Source organism: Marmota monax, unplaced genomic scaffold (genome assembly GCF_021218885.2).
Source record: "Marmota monax isolate L192 unplaced genomic scaffold, Marmota_monax_Labrador192_F-V1.1 WCK01_AAM20220418_F8-fsc00023, whole genome shotgun sequence".
NCBI classification, from domain to species: domain Eukaryota; kingdom Metazoa; phylum Chordata; class Mammalia; order Rodentia; family Sciuridae; genus Marmota; species Marmota monax.
The window spans coordinates 346,835-365,629 of NW_026692907.1; the positions used below are offsets into that span (position 1 = coordinate 346,835).

An 18,795-nucleotide genomic window follows, 5' to 3' on the forward strand; every position below is an offset into this window, starting at 1 on the left:
GAAATTTTACATGAAACCTCAGGGTAAAAAGTGGATAAAAACAATAGAGCTATCTGATTAATTATGAACAGGCGAGCTTAGAGTTGAAAAACTAGTAAGTAGGTGGTGGGCATGAATTGAGAGTCCAGAGTTCTATAGTCTTGTGTAAAGTGCAGTATATATGTGTAGATATAAACTTAAATGAAAATGTAATTTATATACAGTGAAAAAGTATATCTTTGCCCATTGCAGTTCTGCACGTCTATAATCCCAGCAGTTCTGAAGGCTATGGCAGGAAGATTGTAAGTTTCAGGCCAGCCAGGAAAATTTAGTAAGCCCCTGACTCTAGAAGGATGGAGATATAGTTCAGTGCTAAAACACCCCTGGGCTCAGTCTCCATACTGGGGTTTGGGGGCTGGGTAATATATATATATATATGTGTGTGTGTGTGTGTGTGTGCGCGCACACATGCTCATTTATATATTTTTTTCTGCATGGGTTATTGAGCCCAGGAGCACTTTACCACTGAGCTACTTCCCCAGGCACTTTTTTAAAATTTATTTTTATTGAGTTAGGATGTTCCTAAATTGCTAGGGCTTCACTAAATTGCTGAGGCTGGCATTAACCTCAGTTTCCTTAATCACTGGGATTCAGGCAAACACCACTATGCCCCACTGTGTGTGTGTGTGTGTGTGTATGTATATATGTGTGTGTGTGTGTATATATACATATATATATATATATATATATATATATATATATATATATATATATATATATATAAAATCTTTAACAGAATAACTTAAGAGGTTTTTTTTTCACTATATAATCCAGTGAACAATTATGTACCTCTGTGGCATAGACTAATTTCAGCCCCCCACCATCTCACTCATGCCCCCTCCAACAATCAGTACCCTTTCTCCAAAGGTAAACATTATCCTAATTTATCACCCATGTATTTGTTTTACTCAGTTTCAAACTTTCAGATTGAAAAGAATTCTCAGCATTGTTTGTGAAATTCATGTTACATAATGGCAGTAACTCATGTTTTTTGCATTTCTGTGCAATATTCATTTGTATAAATGGGCCATATTTTATTCATTCATTTTACTAATGATGTATATTTGGTTTGCATTGTTTTTTGGCTCTAAAGTTGTTGTGAACATTATACATAAGCACCTATTTTGGGTGTATATCCAGGAGCATAATTTTGGGTAATGGAAAAGTATATGTGTATATGTTTAGTTTTCCCTTCAACATTTTATTAGAGAAATTATCAAAAATAAAAGTTGACAGAATTGTTGGAATATTCATAAATTCTGCAGTTAACATTTTGCTGTATTTGCTTTAATACATATCTGTACAATTCTCTCCCAATTTTTTATATTTTTTGGTGCATTTCAAAAAGTTGCCAATTAGTTTTCCCAAGTTTACCACTCCTATCAAATATATGAGAGACTGTCATCTGATATTGTCAGTCTATTGTCTTTAAAATTTTTCCCCAGCTTTATTGAGTTATATTTGACAAAATTATATTGTATACAACAATATTTCAATATCTATACATGTGAAATGATTGCTATAACCAAGCTAGTTAACAGATACACAACCTCAGTTTTTTTGTTGAACCTTAAGATTATCTAGTAGTAGTTTTCAACTACACATAGTAGATTAGTGTAGTCACCATGCTATACAATAATCTCCAGAATTGTCTTTATTTTATTTTAGACATTATGATAGATGTATTGATATGTTTCCCTGTGGTTTTCTTGCATTTCCCTAGTGAGTACTAGGATTGAGAACCTTTTCATATGCTTGACCTTTTGGAGATCATCTTTTATATAGTCTTTTGCCCAGTTCTTAATTGCATTGTCTGTCCCAAATGAATCTGTAGGAGTTAAAAATACATTATATTTTTACCAATAGAATCAATAGTAAGTATTCTCCCTATAACACTAAAGGTACATAATTGTTCACTAGATTATATAGTAAATAAAAAAAACCTCTTAGTTATTCTGTTAAAGATTTTATATATATAATATATATATACACACACCCACACACATATATATACATACACACACACACACATACACACACACACAGTGGGGCATAGTGGTGTTTGCCTGAATCCCAGTGATTAAGGAAACTGAGGTTAATGCAGCCTCAGCAATTTAGTGAAAAGGGAATGAAAACCTGAGATTGTGTTAAGGGCTAGAATACAAAAAAAGCAATTTTTTTTTTTGCCTTCCCTGCAGATATGCTCAGCTCTTCAAATTATTTCACCCTTTTGGTTTTTTGTTATTTTTTTTAATATTTATTTTTCAGTTGTAGTTGGACACAAATAAAAAAATAAATAAAAATAATAATAAACAAAAAATAATTTATTTTTATGTGGTGCTGGGGATTGAACCCAGGGCCTTGCACATGCTAGGCAAGTGCTCTACTGCTGAGCCACAACCCCAGCTCTGTTCTTGTTATTTTGGATTGAATCCAGGGCACTGAGCTACATCAGTAGCTCTCCCCCAACCCGCTTTTTTAAAATTTTGAGACAGGAGCTCTCAAGTTGCCGAGGCTGGCCTTGAACTTGCTATCCTCTTGCCTCAGCCTTCTGACTGAGTTGCTGGGATTACAGGCCTGTGCCACCATCCCATGCTCTTTTGCTATTTTTAAAAAATTAATTAAAGGGCTGGGGATGTGGCTCAAGCGGTAGCGCCCTTGGCCTGGCATGCATGCGGCCCGGGTTCGATCCTCAGCACCACATACAAACAAAGATGTTGTGTCTGCCGAAAACTAAAAATAAATATTAAAAGAAAATTCTCTCTCTCTCTCAAAAAAAAATTTATTAAAAAAAATTAATTAAATAGTCCTGGTGTGGTGGCCCATGCCTATAATCCCAGCAACTCAGGAGGCTGAGACAGGAGAATCATAAGCTTAAGGCCAAACTCAGCAAGGCCCTAAGCAACTTAGTGAGATCCTGTCTAAAAAATAAAAGGGTTGGGGATATAGCTCAGTGGTAAAGCCCTTGGGCTCAATACCCTACCCCCATTAATTAATTAATGTATTTGTTTTTGACAGGTTTGAGTACTTTACATCACTGAAATACATTCCAAGTCTCATCATTGTGTGTGGTGTGTGTGTGTGTGTGTGTGTGTGTATTTTTTTACTGGAGATTGCCTTGTGCATGCTAGATGAGTACTCTACCACTGAGCCACTTCCCTAGACCCTCTTTTTAATTTTTATTTTGAGACAGGTTCCAAGTTGCCAGGGTCAGTCTCCCAACTGATATTCCTGCCCCTCAGCCTCCCCACTCACTGAGAACACTAACATGTGCCACCACATCTGGCCTTTTTGCTGTTTTACATTATTCTGTGATTGTTTAATACATCAGACATTTGTTTTAGAATATTTTATAGTATAAATTTTCTTATGAAATGCTGGATAAAAAGATGTGACGAATTTTAAGATCCATGATGACAAAAATTGGTTGTACAATCCTTATCTAAACCATGGAAAATGTCCACAAAAGTGGCATTTCTAAATCTTTTTTCCTTACTCTAAACTTACTGGCTGTCAGCACATCTATAATTCTATTGATTGGATTATAGCTTTTCTTTTTAAGTCAGTAGATCAGTCCTGATAAGAATTGGATATGCCTTACTAAGTTCTTTGGATTAGTTCATATTTCAGATGAATATTACTATTGTTGACTCTTACTGTTTACTTTGGGAGTTAGTATATCTCTAATTTTCATTGTATTGCCTTGGAATAAAGTACTTATAATGTATATAGTGTATGTTTATATACCATTTATAATATCATGCAGTATTTTTATAGCTGAGGCTTACAGAAGCTAAGCAACTTAATTTGCCTATGTTTGTCACATTTAATTTTTTTAACAATTTTGTTGAGGTATATACCATATAATTCACCAGTTTAGAGTGTATACTTCAGTGGGTTTTTGTATAGAGTTATGCAGCCATCACCAGTCAAGCTTAGCATGGCCTCATAAAAAACAAAATCCACTATCCATTGCCATCCACATTTCTCCACCTCTACCCCAATGCTGGAAGCAACCACAAATCTACTTCCTGTCTATAGATTTGTCTGTCTTGGACATTTCACAAATGGACTCCTACTGATATGTGGTCATTTGTGCCTGATTCTTTGACTTAGCATAACTTTAAGTTTTACATATTTTATAATGTAGTAGGACTTTGTATGTATGTGCTTCTGTTGCTGGAGATGGAACCCAGGGCCTCATGCATGCTAGGCAAGTCCTCTACTACTAAATTATTTCACCATTCCAGGACTTCATTCTTTTTGTCAGATATTCCATTTTGTAGATATACCACTTAATAATTTCATTAATTGATAGATATTTGGGATATTTCTAGCTTTTTGGCTCTTATGAATGCTGTGCTACATTGAACAGTTGTGTTCAAGTATTCTTGCAGTTATATATTTTCATTGCTTAGATATACACTTATGGAATTGCTGTACCCAATAACTCCACATTTAACCTTTTGAAAAACTGTCAACTCTTGGACCATATTACATCTGCCACAGCAATGTAGAGGGCTTTGATATCTACATGTACTTGTTAAAAATTATTATTTGTCATTTTGGTGGATGACAGTGAAGTGTTGCTTTTCTCCCTCTTTTTTCTTTTGGTGGTGCTTGGGCTCAAACCCAGGGCCTCACACATTAGACAAATGTTCTATCATTGAGCACTCCAGCCCAGGTGATATAGTTTTCATTGTGGTTTTGATGAGTATTTCCCTAAAGGCTAATTAAATTGAACATCTTCAGGGGCTTAATTGGATCTTTGTATTCCTCCTTTGAGAAGTGTCTGTTCAAATCTTGTGTGAGTGTGTGCTAAGAATTGAATCCAGTGCTTTGTACATGCCATGTATGTGCTCAACCACTGAACTACATCCCCACTTTTTTTGTTTTTTTGTTTTTTGTACTGTGGATTAAACCAAGGGGCACTTAACCACTGAGCCACATCCTCAGCCCTTTTTGTATTTTTATTAGAGAGGGTTTTACTGAGTTGCTTAGGGCCTTGCTAAATTGCTGAGGCTAGTTTTGAACTCTCAATCCTCCTGCCTCATCCTCTCCAGCCAGTGGGATTATATTTGTGTGCCACCACGCCTGGCTATCCACATTTTTTTTTAGGCAGGTTCTTAACTATATCTTTTATGTTGTCTTTAACTCTTGGCCTCAAGCAGTTCTACTTTAGCCTCTGGAGTAGCTAGCACTATGGGAATGCACCACCATGCCCATTCTTTTTTTTACCCATTTTAAAGATCTGAAGCTGGGGACATAGCTCAGTGGTAGAGTGCTTGCCTAGCATGCACCAAGCCCTGGGTTCAGTCCCTAGCGGGAGACGGGGGAGAGGGGAGACAAACATGGACGGATGGATGGACTGCTTAAACATTTGTGTGAATGTTTTTGGTTTGAAACTAATTGTGTTCCAAAGTGTCTGTACCATTTTATGTTACTACCGGCGGTGTGAGTTCCTGTTTTTCCACATCTTTCCAGTTTTTTGGATTTTTACTATCCTAATATGTATATATTGGAGTGGGTTTTTGTTTTGTTTTGTATTAATTTTCAGTGCTTAGTACTTTTCATCTCTCTCCTTCCAAATGGGACAGATAATCTGAAAGAGCTAGATTTTGGTAGTTCCCTTTTCTGAGTGACACTTAGCTCTGACAGGTGTTTCTCCTGAGGGTAAGTTTTGGTAAGCACAGAATGCCCTGATTACTTATAGTCCACTACTTGGGAGACTGAGGCAAGAGGATTATTTAAGTCTGGGAGTTTGAGGTTAATGTGGGCAACATAGTTGCAAGACCCCCATATTTAAAAAACAGAATGCTTTAGCATATTTCAAATCATTCCTTTTCTACTTAGAGGAATCATGAGATTTTTTTTCATTGCAAGGACCTGATAAAGAGGTCTTGGAGGTAAAATTCACAAGTGTGATTGTTCCCCTAAGATTTGAGTTCCACAATTCATCAACACAATTATTTAGTTTTTATACCTTGGCACTGAGTCTCTAGGGTTTCTATTCTAGTAAGTGGGATTCCATATATCCACCTTTCTCTCTGTAGGAGCAAATGTTTGTCCTCTAACCTCACTCACTATTTTTTGGTACCAGGGATTGAACCCAGCAGTAGAGCAGGTCAGCTAGGAGAGTTGAGCTTAAACAGTAGTGATAATTATAATCTGACAGAGGGGTAGTTGTAAAATGGAAATAAATATGATAGATTTGGCTCAAAGGCAGTCCTAGGAGTTCAGCAGAGGAAAGGGACATTGGAATGAAGTTGTTTGTTTTCAGTATTTTTTTTTAAGTTGTTGATAGACCTTTTATTTATATACAGTGCACTACCACTGAGCCAGTCACAGCCCCTGGGATGAAGTTATTTTTAATGATACCTGAAGTAATGAGACTTATAATCAAATGGGTCTTCTATAAACGCCCTATAAATCATATAAAGGTAGACTTTATGTGGTACAACAGTGTTTACCAAAATTAATAGAAATATCCAAATATTTAAGGTCTGATTTATATTTGAAGGTAAACAGCCGTGCTCCATAGCAAAATTCTGGGGTTACCCAAGTGTTTTTTGATACCTTCAGATCTTCTTTCCTATGCTCAATTGATTGTACTTTTGCTCTTCTCTCCCATTAAGTAGTCTGGAGTCTGTTTAACCTCTTTCTCCCAAATGAAATGATGGTATATTAAGTTACCATTTCCTGTCAAGGAACGTATTTTAGTATGGTGTGCATGTGTTTTTATTTAGCATTACATCCAGTAGGTATTTATATAGTTTTCCTATTTCCTATTTACCTTCAAAAATGTTAGAATCCAAGAAATATACCTCCTAAAGAATTATTTTTCAGCATTCTTAACATGAGAGATAAAAATAAAAACATAATTTTTATTGGTGATGTTAGCCTTAGTCTTTAAGTCAGGAAATCATCTCTTGGCCTGCAAATACTCTGGCGATCTGCAACAATGGCAAACAATTCTTTGCCAAAAGACAAAATTGTAGCCATTTTATTTATAAGTTGAATTATTGAATTGACTTTTTTGCAAATTTAGGTTGGGGAAGATTCCATTCTACAAAGTAGAATGAGAGCTCCCAACCAGGCAATAGCAGAGCAGTGGGTTTGTAAGGTGGGAAGAAAAGAAACAACAGATAAAAATGATTAGCCTCCTATAACTTATAGCTACTTTTTTGTAAGGGTTAAAGCAGAGGGAATTTGCATGTCATGCTGACTAAAACTAGCCTGCTTGGGGATTTGGCTATTAACTCTCTGGGAAGATCAGATAAACAAGTTGGTTTCGCTTTGCTGGCATAGAATTTCAGCAAGAGTGACTCATTTTGGTTTCTGGTTTGGGCCTCATGCAGAGCCCTGTTCAAACCAATGACCTCTTACATGTTTAAATCAGTGAGGAAATGCCATTTCCCTTCAAAACCAGTTTGCTTGGTGGGATAGAAAAGGTAGTTGAATTTGAAATTGAAAGGGAAGAAAGTGGAGGTGGGGCTTAGGAGACTTTTAAAATTAGGTAAAAATACCTCAGAGAGATGGTTTATTTTAATGATACATATGAATTAAAAATCAAAAGCTGTCAAGAAATCAGGGGACTAACTCTGCTGTGAGACCCTCACATGGTTTTACCTAGGGTTTCAAGGTTTTTTTGTTTGTGGTATCTCCTAATATGTGCATAGTTCTACATTCTATCTTAATTTTGTTTCCCCATAATCTTGATTATACCTGCCTTTTAATTGGCATTGCCACAACCTTTAGTGATAACACATTTAGTGATAACACGTTTCTCTTCCAAATAGGACACTGTGCAATCCTATGTATGAAATACTCAGTATTTAATAGAAACCAACTAGTAAATTTCATTTTAAAAACAAGCAAACAAATCCCAGCCCTGGAAGCAGAGCAATTTTTCAAACATTCAGGCCACGCTCGCCTGTCAACTTTCTTAATAAATATAAAGTGATATCATATCTCAGTTGATATCATATCTCAGTATCTAGATAAGATGCAGACTTTTGTTTCTGTGTGTATGTACAAAAAGTATAGTTAAATGCTATTATTTGGGGGTTTTCTTGCTGTTATGAGCAAGATTAATAGAACATCAGAGCTAAAATACACATTGTGACCAACTATTCCAAATCTTTCTTTTTTTATGACCATAAGTGTAAGTTTGGCAAAATTCAGAGAAAACATGCCTAGCAGGAGACTGCAGCTGGGGAGGAGGTGGTGCTAGCAGCAGTTTTAAGGCTGTAAGGAGAAAAATCAGAAGGGCTGGCTCTTATTTCTTACTGGATAAAAAGATACAGCTTTTGGTGACAAGCTGCATTCTTTAGCAGTGACTTTATTTTTCCGTCACCACAAACCAGACTTGTACTATTTCCAGTCTCAGCACATTATTTAGGCAATTCCCCACTGCATTGTTTTAGTTTCTGAAAGTGTATCATATTCCCTAAGTTGAATCCAACTTTTAATGGAATGCCTTTCAGATGGTCACATTTTACATTTTCATCTGTTTTTGTCTTAAGATTTGGCCCCAGAATGTTCTTGCAACACTATTCATTTTGTAGATGCTATCTTATTTATTAACAAACAACTGGAATGTTTCAGAGATTTTTCTCATAAGGTTGGACCTGCTTTGTTATATTTTGATTCTGCCTGTGTCTGAACCTGTCATTTCCCATTGCCCTGTATTTGCATGTTTTATAGTCCTCTGTCCTTTTTATATTCTACCTCCTTCCATGTTGCTGCATTTTTCCTTAGTGCACATTAAATTATTCTTTTTCTATAGGACAAATGTGTCTTTTTGAATTCACTTGGAGTTTTTATTTTTTTTTGTTTATTTTATTTTTTTACATGCAGACTTATATGGAGAACTAAAGAAAGCATTAAGGAGAATGTTGTTTAAATTTATTGGTAATAGATTTGCTTTTCCAACTGAATTCTACCTGTCCAAGAGCAACTGTGTGTATCCTATCACTGAGGACATGATAAATAAGACTGTAAGATACTTAAGTAGATGATGGATAAAGGAAATCAGGAAGAATGAAATATCTACTTAAATGACTGGTGATATCATTATAGGAGAGCCCAAATGGTTCAGAGGTTTGTTTTTGTTTTTGTACTAGGATTGAACCCAGGCCCACGTTAACACTGAGCTACATCCCTAAACCCACTCCAACCCACCCCACCTTTTTTTTTTTTTTTTTTTTATTTCCAGATAGCATCTCACCAAGTTGTTTAGGGTCTGGCTAAATTGCTGAGGCCAGCCACAAACTCTTCTGATTCAGTTCATGAGTCGTTGGGATTTCAGGCTTTTGCCACTGCACCTTGTTCAGAGGTATTAAGTAACATGCCTAAAGTCACATACTTGTTTACATGCCAGTGTTGAAATTCCATGAAATGCTTGTATTTACACAGTCCTTCTCTGCTATTAACCTAGTAGAAATTCTGGATTTGAAAATAATATGGAAGTATAGAGAGGTATAGTTTGGTTTGGACCTATTGGGATGGGTAGGTAGAAATTTGAAAAATAGCAAGCCAGGTGTTGTCACTTGGAGAAGCCCTGTTGTAATTCATATCAAATTTACCTTTTTTATTGTGATTTATCAAATCATTAGCAATTTTTTCGTATTATATCAGCAGTTTTTTAAAAAAGTTAAGTGTTATATGACATAGATTATAGGAACACTAGTGATTTGATATAGATCATTCAGCTATCCAGTAATGTTTTAGTCCTAACTATGTGCCAGGTATTGTGCATTGATAAACAGATAGAGCTGGGTAAGGTAGCACAATCTTGTAATTCCAGTGACTCAAGGCTGAGTCATGAAGATCACTAAATTTGAGACGAGAAATTCAAGAAGACCCTGCATTGATGATTGATTGATCAGTTGATTGGCAGGCAGGCACTTAGCAGGATATATATAGCTCATTGGTATAGAGTGCCCTGGGTTCGGTCTCTAGTATGGGTTAGGGAAGGGAATCACAGTTAAATTGCTTTTTTAGCCCAAACACAGTGATGGTTTGTATTCATAGCCACAGAGACGATTATTCTTGCTGTAATATAAATCCAAGGAGCTTTCATTCAAGAATTGCCAATTCCCAGGTACTTTTTGGCCTTTTTCTAACTGGTGTTCTCTGCTTTAATCAAATACTCTCTTGAAGACCAGTGTTTATATTAACAATTTGGTACTTTGGTGATTTAGATAGATCTTCATAAGTTGATTCATAATTCTTTCTATACATTGGACATGATTAATTGCTAAATGTTATTTTCCACTGGTGGTTAAAATCACTAAGTTCATATTTGGGGAAAGGGTTGTGTGTCAGCGTACAGAGGAGACTGTTTATTTTGTTTTTTTATTTTTGTTTTCTAGCTTTTTAAATATATTTTTGTTCTAATTAATTATACATGACAGTACAGTGCATTTTGACACATCATACATAAATGGAATATAACTTCTCATTTGTCTGGTTATACATGTAGAGTTACAGGTCATGTAATCATATATGCACATAGGGGAATAATATCTGATTCATTCTACTATCATTCCTAACTCTCTCTCTCTCTCTCTCTCTCTCTCTCACACACACACACACACACACACACACACACACACTTATTGTGAATTAATGTGTTGAGGGGCACCCAGGTTGGTTCCATAGTTTAGCTACTGTGAATTGAGCTGCTGTAAACATTGACACTATAGTATGCTGATTTTGAGTCCTTTGGGTATAAACCTAGGAATGGGATGACTGGGTCAAGTGGTGTTTCCATTCCAAGTTTTCTTAGGAATTTCCATATTGTTTTCCAGAGTGGTGCATGAGTTTGCAGTCCCAACCATGTATGAGTGTACACTTTCCCCATATCCTTGCAACATTTATTGTAAAACTTATATTCTTGATAATTGCTATTCAAAATGGTGTTTCCAAAATGGCGTTTTTTAAATCATCTGCTTTCCATAGTGGTTGTACAAATTTGCAGTCCCACCAGCAATGTATGAGTGTACCTCCCCCCCACACATCCTTGACAGCATTCATTGTTTTATATTATTGATTGTCATTCTGATGAGACTGTGTCTCTTTCAAGAATCTGAGAGAAAGCCAGTAAGACTAAAAAGCAATGATTTGAATGCAGGCTTAAAGAATTACTCTACCCAGTGCACAGTGCATCCCAGTGCCTCAGGGCGCTAAGGCAGGAGGATCTTGAGTTCAGAGTCAGCCTTAGCAAAAGCTAGGCACTAAGCAATTCAGTGAGACCCTGTCTCTAAATAAAATAGGGCTGGGGATGTGACTAAGTGGTTGAGTACCCCTGAGTTCAATCCCCAGTACCCCCACCCCCCAAAAAAATTGCTCTAACTTCTATATAGAAAACAAATTGAGGGTTTGCTAGCTAATACTGCATACTAGGGAAGAAATGAGAGCTTACACTAGGCAACATGTCTATGTTGGCAATAGAAATGGAAAGAAAATAACAGATTGTCTATTTATGTAGAAAATAAGTTCACCACAACCTGATGACATACTTAATATGAGAGGGTGAGGAAGAAGGAGGAGGTGTCAAGGATGTCTTTATCTTACAAAAATAGAAAGACAGGATCATGCCATTTACTGAGATAGAGAAGCCTAAAAGAGGATCAGATTTTTTAAGGGGAATTTGTTTATGGACATGTTGAGTTTGAGGTACCCTTGAGTCATTGGATTGGAACTATCAGGTAGAACCTAGAGTTTAAAAGGGAGATCTAGACTCAAAATGTAATTTGCCGGGGTGGGGTGGGGGGCTGCTGGGGTTGAACCAGGTCCTTGTGCATGTGAGGCAAGCACTCTACCAACTGAGCTATATCCCCAGCCCTAGAAATGTATAAATTTATGAATCATACCATTTCAACTGTCAACAAGGACATAGTGTTAGGTGAAGACCATGACAGGATTAAAAAAGGATGCACATAGGATCTTATTCAACACCCTCTACCCCCTCAAGATAGAGGCAGATAGCTAATTGATTCTCTTGAAAGTACTTTTTCCTTACACTAAATAATAAATGTTCAAAATATTAGTCCTTAGTAACTTTGAGAAAAGTTGATGCTGGATCACCACTGTTGTCAAAGTATGTGAGGGCTGATGGTATAGTTCAGTGATGGAACACTTGCCTAGTATGTTTGAAGTACTGGGTTCAAACCCCAGAACTACCAAGAAAAAGAGAATTCAAAGCATGCTGGGATTTTGTTTGTATTTTGTTTTTGCAAGGGGGCATATCTAATACTATCATTTGAAAACATGGGCATCAATGCAGGCACCGTTGCTATCACTGTGAACATCATTTGAAAAGTATGTTTTTATACCTTTTATCATCAGCTCTATACTTAGGCCCTGGAGTATATTCTATTCAAAATTTTTAGTTTTCCAATGGTGCAGCTATGTTCATCAAACAAACTCTTCTCAAGTTCAAGAGTCTAATAGACCACCATACAATAATCATGGGAGACTTCAACACACCTCTATCACCACTGGACAGATCTTCCAAACAAAAGTTGAATAAGGAAACTATAGAACTCAATAACACAATTAATAACCTAGACTTAATTGACATATATAGAATATACCACCCAACATCAAGCAGTTACACTTTTTTCTCAGCAGCACATGGATCCTTCTCAAAAATAGATCATATATTATGTCACAGGGAAACTCTTAGACAATATAAAGGAGTAGAGATAATACCATGCATCCTATCTGATCATAATGGAATGGAACTGAAAATCAACGATAAAAGAAGGAAGGGAAAAGAATACATCACTTGGAGAATGAACAATAGGTTACTGAATGATCAATGGGTTATAGAAGACATCAAGGAAGAAATTAAAAAATTCTTAGAGATTAATGAAAACACAGACACAACATATCGGAATCTATGGGACACATTGAAAGCAGATCTAAGAGGAAAATTCATTGCTTGGAGTTCATTCCTTAAAAAAAGAAAAAACCAACAAATAAATGATCTCATACTTCATCTCAAAATCCTTGAAAAAGAAGAGCAAAACAACAGCAAAAGAAGTAGAAGGCAAGAAATAATTAAAATCAGAGCTGAAATTAATGAAATCGAAACAAAAGAAACAATTGAAAAAATTGACAAAACTAAAAGTTGGTTCTTTGAAAAAATAAACAAAATCGACAGACCCTTAGCCATGCTAGCGAAGAGAAGAAGAGAGAGAACTCAAATTACCAGCATACGGGATGAAAAAGGCAATATCACAACAGAGACTTCAGAAATACAGAAGATAATCAAAAACTATTTTGAATCCTTATACTCCAATAAATTAGAAGATAGTGAAGGCATCGATAAATTTCTTAAGTCATATGATCTTCCCAGATTGAGTCAGGAGGATATAGACAACCTAAACAGACCAATATCAATTGAGGAAATAGAAGAAACCATCAAAAGACTACCAACTAAGCCCAGGACCGGATGGGTATACAGCAGAGTTTTACAAAACCTTTAAAGAGGAACTAATACCAATACTTTTCAAGCTACTTCGGGAAATAGAAAAAGAGGGAGAACTTCCAAATTCATTCTACGAGGCCAACATCACCCTGATACCTAAACCAGACAAAGACACTTCAAAGAAAGAAAACTACAGACCAATATCTCTAATGAACCTAGATGCAAAAATCCTCAATAAAATTCTGGCCACTCGGATACAAAAACTTATCAAAAAAATTGTGCACCATGATCAAGTAGGATTCATCCCTGGGATGCAAGGCTGGTTCAATATACGGAAATCAATAAATGTTATTCACCACATCAATAGACTTAAAAATAAGAACCATGATCATCTCGATAGATGCGGAAAAAGCATTCGACAAAGTACAGCATCCCTTTATGTTCAAAACTCTAGAAAAACTAGGGATAACAGGAACATACCTCAATATTGTAAAAGCAATCTATGCTAAGCCTCAGGCTAGCATTATTCTGAATGGAGAAAAACTGAAGGCATTCCCTCTAAAATCTGGAACAAGACAGGGATGCCCTCTCTCTCCACTTCTGTTCAACATAGTTCTCGAAACACTGGCCAGAGCAATTAGACAGACGAAAGAAATTAAAGGCATAAAAATAGGAAAAGAAGAACTTAAATTATCACTTTGCAGATGACATGATTCTATACCTAGCAGACCCAAAAGGGTCTACAAAGAAACTATTAGAGCTAATAAATGAATTCAGCAAAGTGGCAGGATATAAAATCAACACGCATAAATCAAAGGCATTCCTGTATATCAGCGACAAATCCTCTGAAATGGAAATGAGGACAACCACTCCATTCACAATATCTTCAAAAAAAATAAAATACTTGGGAATCAACCTAACAAGAGAGGTGGAAGACTTATACAATGAAAACTACAGAACCCTAGAGAGAGAAATAGAAGAAGATCTTAGAAGATGGAAAAATATACCCTGTTCATGGATAGGCAGAACTAACATCATCAAAATGGCGATATTACCAAAAGTTCTCTATAGGTTTAATGCAATGCCAATCAAAATCCCAACGGCATTTCTTGTAGAAATAGAGAAAGCAATCATGAAATTCATATGGAAAAACAAAAGACCCAGAATAGCAAAAACAATGCTAAGCAGGAAGTGTGAATCAGGTGGTATAGCGATACCAGACTTCAAACTATACTACAGAGCAATAGTAACAAAAACAGCATGGTACTGGTACCAAAACAGGCGGGTGGACCAATGGTACAGAATAGAGGACACAGAAACCAATCCACAAAACTACAACTACCTTATATTTGATAAAGGGGCTAAAAGCATGCAATGGAGGAAGGATAGCATCTTCAACAAATGGTGCTGGGAAAACTGGAAATCCGTATGCAACAAAATGAAACTGAATCCCTTTCTCTCGCCATGCACAAAAGTGAATTCAAAATGGATCAAGGAGCTTGATATCAAATCAGAGACACGCCGTCTGATAGAAGAAAAAGTTGGCTACGATCTACATACTATGGGGTCGGGCTCCAAATTCCTCAATAGGACACCCATAGCACAAAAGTTAACAACTAGAATCAACAAATGGGACTTACTCAAACTAAAAAGTTTTTTCTCAGCAAAAGATACAATAAGAGAGGTAAATAGAGAGCCTACATCCTGGGAACAAATCTTTACTCCTCACACTTCAGATAGAGCCCTAATATCCAGAGTATACAAAGAACTCAAAAAATTAGACAATAAGAGAACAAACAACCCAATCAACAAATGGGCCAAGGACCTGAACAGACACTTCTCAGAGGAGGACATACAATCAATCAACAAGTACATGAAAAAATGCTCACCATCTCTAGCTGTCAGAGAAATGCAAATCAAAACCACCCTAAGATACCATCTCACTCCAGTTAGATTGGCAGCCATTATGAAGTCAAACAACAACAAGTGCTGGCGAGGATGTGGGGAAAAGGGTACACTTGTACATTGCTGGTGGGACTGCAAATTGGTGCAGCCAATTTGGAAAGCAGTATGGAGATTTCTTGGAAAGCTGGGAATGGAGCCACCATTTGACCCAGCTATTCCCCTTCTCGGTCTATTCCCTAAAGACCTAAAAAGAGCATGCTACAGGGACACTGCTACATCGATGTTCATAGCAGCACAATTCACAATAGCTAGACTGTGGAACCAACCTAGATGCCCTTCAATGGATGAATGGATTAAAAAAATGTGGCATTTATACACAATGGAGTATTACTCTGCATTAAAAAATGACAAAATCATAGAATTTGCAGGGAAATGGATGGCATTAGAGCAGATTATGCTAAGTGAAGCTAGCCAATCCCTAAAAAACAAATGCCAAATGTCTTCTTTGATATAAGGAGAGTAACTAAGAACAGAGTAGGGACAAAGAGCATGAGAAGAAGATTTACATTAAACAGGGATGAGAGGTGGGAGGGAAAGGGAGAGAGAAGGGAAAATGCATGGAAATGGAAGGAGACCCTCAGAGTTATACAAAAGTACATACAAGAGGAAGTGAGGGGAAGGGGAAAAATAATATAAGGGGGACAAACGAATGTCAGTAGAGGGAGCAGAGAGAGAAGGGGAGGGGAGGGGGGATAGTAGAGGATAGGAAAGGCAGCAGAATACAACAGACACTAGTATGGCAATATGTAAATCAATGGATGTGTAACTGACATGATTCTGCAATCTGTATATGGGGTAAAAATGGGAGCTCATAACCCACTTGAATCAAATTGTGAAATATGATATATCAAGAACTATGTAATGTTTTGAACAGCCAACAATAAAAAATTAAAAGAAAAAAAAAATTTTTAGTTTTCATTTGTTTTTAGCTGGCAATGACAGTAGCCAAGGAAATGAAGTAGGAACAAATCATAGTCATTGGGAATCCTTAAGATAATTTTCAGGCTTGATGATAAGTCTCAAAAATCAGCATGTAATCCTACTCACAGCTTTATAGCAAAAGAATACAAAAGCAAAATCAGTAAAGGGGAAAGGTGCATAGGGCAAAGTTCGGAAGAAATAATGCATCAGCTTCCAAAAGTCCTTTCCTGGTGGAGTTATACAGAAAACTTAATTCCTCCAACATGTGGAAACGTGTGAAGGGTTATCATCTAGGGAAGCTTATTGGTGATTCATACCCAAGGGATTAAAATAGACACTTACTTGCCTAGCATATACCATATTCCAGAATTAGAAGGAAATCAGGTTTTTGGCAAAAATCGTAGTTTACATAAAGAGTTTGGGCACAGTGAACCATCAGTTATGGAATGGGAAGAATCATCCCCCAATCCAAATCTTTATTTTTTGAGCTAATGGGGATTGACAAGAGCATCCCACCACCACCTCCCCCTCTTTTTTTTTAACTAAGGATTGAACTCAGAGGCCTTGAGCCACATCTCTAGCCCTTTCTTGTTTTATTTAGAGACAGGATATCACTGAGTTGCTTAGCACCTAGCTTTTGCTAAGGCTGGCTTTGAACTTGTGATCCTCAAATATCTCAGCCTCCCAAGCCAGTGGGATTGTAGGTGTGTGCTGTGCCACCGCACCTATATATGTATGTATGTATGTGTATATATATAAAATTTTTTTTTTCCATTTTGAGATATGGTCTCATTTAATTTGCCCAGGCCGGACTCAAACTTGGGATTCTTCACCTCAGCCTCCTTGGTAGCTAAGGTTACAGGTCTTTACCTCCACACCTGGTTTCAGTATATTTTTTCAAAGTAATGTAAATGAACAAAATCCAAATCCTTTAATAAAGTGGGAGAGTTGGTCTTAGATGATTTCTAAAACTCCCATTTAAAAGTTTTACTTTGGACTGGGTTGTGGCTTAGTGGCAAAGTGCTTGCCTACCATGTGTGAGTCACTGGGTTCCATTCTCAGCACTGAAAATAAATAAATAAAATAAAGATCCATCAATGACTAAAAATATATATATTTATATTTATTTATTTATTTATTTTTAAATTTTACTTTTCCTCTAGTCCAGTGCAAAAGTCAGTTGTTAAATGCTCTGCACTAAGGCAGAGCTGTAATAATACTTATTGACTGAACTTATGTATTTGGCCCAATGCCTAGGATAACACTTAATTCCCATTTAACCAGGGGTAACAGTGTACACCTATAATCCCAGTGACTCAGGAGGCTGAGGCAGGAGAATTGCAAGTGTAAGGTCAACCTTAGTATTTTAGCAAGACCCTGTCTCACAATGAAATAGTAATGACAGGAAATGTAGCTCAGTGGTAAAGCAATTCTGGATTGAATACCCAGTATCGAAGCAAAACAAAACATCACACCGTTGGATTCTTATAGTGACCCTAGTATTTTAAAGATGGAGAGACTGAAGCTCAAAGACATTAAATAACATGTATAGCACATAGGTGACAGAATAGAGACATTCTGTTTGACTCTACACTATGGAATTTTTCTGCATTGAAGATTTTGGCTAGTCTTCAAGGTGATTAAGAACAGGGTGCCCATACCATATTTATGATTTAATATCTAAAGATGAAATAGGAAATGGGAAGACAAAGATATACTTGCTTGGGGAAAATGTCCATGAAATCCTGGAATACTGGAAATAATCATGAGATTTAAATAATCATGACACACATTCCTTGAGCAACATTCACTGAGGTACATCCGTAGCCCATGCCCTTGCTTACAAAAGTAACAATGCAGCTGGGTGTGGTAGTGCAAGCCAGTAATCCCATTGACTCAGGAGGCTGAGGAAGGAGGATTGCAAGCTTGAGGCCAGCCTGGGCAGTTTAGGAAGACTGTCTGGAAAAAAAAATCGGGCTTCCGGATGTAGCCGAGTAGTAAAACACCCCTGGGTAACGCACGCGCGCGCGCGCGCACACACACACACACACAGTAAAATGATGCAGGCAACATATGTGCAAGGAAAACTGATGGGAAATTACGTAAATCCTTACTGATTCAACCTCTAATCCAGTCCCTAGCACCTGACCCTCTGTAAATATTAACATACTACATCAAAGAACTGCTGTTTTCCTTCTGGAGGTGGCCCACACTTTTTCCTTGAATGCGTGTTCCTTGATTTACTCCAAAAACTTTTCACTCAAGATGGCTTGTATTCTCCTTTGTTTAAATGGCCAGCATTCTCCCTTGAATGCCTGTTACCTTATCCAAAAGACATCTCTCTCTTGAGAGCCCACATTCTCCTCTGAATGTTTACCTACTTTCCTAAATATGTGCCTCTGCCTTGTGCCTACTGAAATTCTTTTCAG

At 36.9% G+C, this 18,795-nt stretch overlaps 1 protein-coding gene across 1 annotated transcript in view; it reads left to right on the top strand.

Annotated features, from left to right (window-relative positions):
• The window catches only part of Rnf11 (ring finger protein 11), a 33,119-nt gene that overhangs the window by 9,566 nt on the left and 4,758 nt on the right, over positions 1–18,795 (top strand). The window lies entirely within an intron of this gene.